Below are 3,034 nucleotides of genomic sequence, written 5' to 3'. Positions count from 1 at the left end.
GTATTTTTGTGGATATACATGTGTATGAAGTATGTAAAAAGCTTATATATATTAAAGTAGTGTTGATTAATCTCAAATGCAAAGCAAAAGATATATCCCAAGAGAATATCTTTAATTTTATGGCTGGAATATTAATTATCCTATATAAGTAAAATAAAATACAAGTTACGTTACGGATTCCATGCACCTCTACTGCCTACACCGCACTAGAATTAGCGTTTGTTGCTTGGAATCATAGGTCATATGTGTTGAGATAGATTGCATCGGACGCTAAAATTCAAACTATAAAATATTTCAGATTCTGATTAAAATATCACCCCCTATGTCTCTGTATATGTATATATATTTAATCAGAGCTCCACATTAATTATTCACCAACACTCAATAATATAGAAAATTGATGGGACCTAAAATCTAATATATATATGATTTGCATTCACAAATTAATCACAATCAATGGTGATCGTGTGGGTCTCATTAATTACAGCCCTTAAAACTTTGATGTTAACGAGGTCAAATGTATAAAAACTATAGGAGAATTTTGCATATTTGGGTTTTTGACATTTTGGAATATATATAGTAGTATGTTGTTTGATTCAGTCACGTCATAAGATAATTAAGTAAATTAAATGTCATATATATCTTGGATAATATTTGCGGCATAAGTTCAATGTTGTAAAATTTATACATGGACCATTGACCTGTTTATATCTATACTATTCTAAAAATGAAACTTTTTTAATACTCACAAGTAAAAGTTAGTGACACCATGACATCAAATTTCGTAAATTATAAAGTATCTCCATTATCTATACTATTTATAAAATATCCCTAAAGCCTCTCTCACGTCATATCAGTTCCCAATCCCACGTAACCAACCTTTTCTTTCTCAATACTTGCAGTGGAATTTGAATTATCTTGCTTTGAACAGATCTCTAATGGCGGCGCTTTAAATGATGGTGAAGAAGAAGAGGAGAGATTTGAGCCTTTGACTTTTCAGAATTTGAACATTTTGAGTATGATTCAACAGTCGCTTTGAAAACACCACCGCCTAGAGTTATTATCAATCTAAAAGTGAGTATTCCTAGCCTAAGATAACAACCCAAAGTTGAACTAAATTATGAAGCTAAATGCAACCATGGTGGCTTGTTGTGCTTGGACGTTAGGTATATGTGTTAAAATGAATTGATTTTTCTGTTGTTTTATTTTTTTAAGATATACTTGGCTTTCTTTGTGGTTTAGAGTATTGTGTTTAGTGTTGCAGTAATATGGTTGTTGGTTTTCTTTGATGTGGGCTCCGAGGGGGATATATACAAGTTTGTTTCCTGTTTTAGTATTGTTTCTGCTACTCATTTTGGCTTCTAAGTATTTCACTAGAAAGAAATCATGTTGGGTGACTACTTAGATGTAGTATCTAGCAATCTATTTAAACACCAAAATGAAATGTAAAAGAGAAAGAGTTTTGGTTACTTGAAAATGGAGAAAAAATTTTGGTCTGGCCAAGAAATCTGTATTCCCACAAGCTGTACTTTGTATATGTTTTCCAATAGTTGTACTTAATTAGTTAATGCCTATAATTTATATATATATACAATGAGGTAATATATTAATGCCTAATATAGTTTTTCTTGAAGATAGACATGCATATATATATATATATATTTACCTTTCATCTATTTTATCGTCAAAACACCTGTTTAGTTATATTTCATTGTTATTATTGTCCACACTAGATAAATTCACACAATATATTTCACTTATTAGACAAATAATACTTCTTTTTCCCCAATCCATGGATAAATATAAAAATATAATTATATATATATGATTTTACAAAATTATTTGATTTTCCCATCTAATTATTTGACTTTTGCAAAGTTACAATCTTCTATCACTCATCAATTGTTCAATAACCTTTTCATATTTATAAAATATTATTGTGCATCGTATTTCTATTCTTTTTCCGATTGATGTAGGTGAAAGGTGAATTTGAAAGCAAGTACAACTATAAATCGGATTAATTCGTGAATAAGAATTTAATTATCGGATTAATTTATGAATAAGAATTTAATTTATGAAAATTTTCCGCTTTATAGTTTAGCAGAGCTCTATTGTCTTTCATTTTAGATTAATTTTTTTTATAAGAACGACTATTTTAATGAAATTGTTTTGTTCTGGTCGATATGTATCGAATTTTTTCATCAATTTAAGAAAATATAGATAATTCTCGTCTTGCATCAAATAAAATTATGTGCGCGGGAACAACGTGATACTGTTGCTAGTATATATATATATATGTATATATATATTTGTAGCATGCATAGGTGTACCTTTGGTATTTTCATTCATCTTAATATCAGGCCACATCCTGATGAAATAAAAAACTTTTAGACAGAATCAAGTTACCTTAACTTACTATATTTAACTTTCTTAATTCTTATCGAATCAAATCAAATCAATTATAAAACAAGTGCGATACACTTGTCATATAATTAGTTCAAGTCGGCTAATTAATCCTAATCCAAGTCTCTTGACCCATATGTGTACCGTTAGTTATCCTCTTCTTATCTCCTCATTTATTTTATTTTCTTAAATATTATGCTTTAAATGTAGTCGGGCCCTTCACTTTGGGATCAATGACATAAAATAATACATATACGTGTCAGTGTAAGATGATGCCAATATATAACCAAAAAAAAAGAAAGAAAAGTTGGCTAACTTTTGTTTCACCACACATACATATATATATATTCCATATATAAGCCATTTTTCCCGTGAACTATATAAACCCTCTCAACACCAACCTCAACGGCATCCCATCGACCCCATTTAGCCCCAACATATCTCTATAACTTGTACCACCTTATTTCTACAAAGAAACACACATGCATAGACAACTTGGTAACATGAAACAAGCCCTCTTTGATCAGGTACATCCATTACACATTTGTGTCTAATTATTACTTGCATACATACACATATATACTTCACTAGATAGGATCATTGCATGCACAAGACAGTATTGTTCACATGT

Source organism: Sesamum indicum, linkage group LG1 (assembly GCF_000512975.1).
Source record: "Sesamum indicum cultivar Zhongzhi No. 13 linkage group LG1, S_indicum_v1.0, whole genome shotgun sequence".
NCBI classification, from domain to species: domain Eukaryota; kingdom Viridiplantae; phylum Streptophyta; class Magnoliopsida; order Lamiales; family Pedaliaceae; genus Sesamum; species Sesamum indicum.
The sequence above is the reverse complement of the archived record's forward strand: the minus strand, read 5'-3'. Positions refer to the sequence as shown.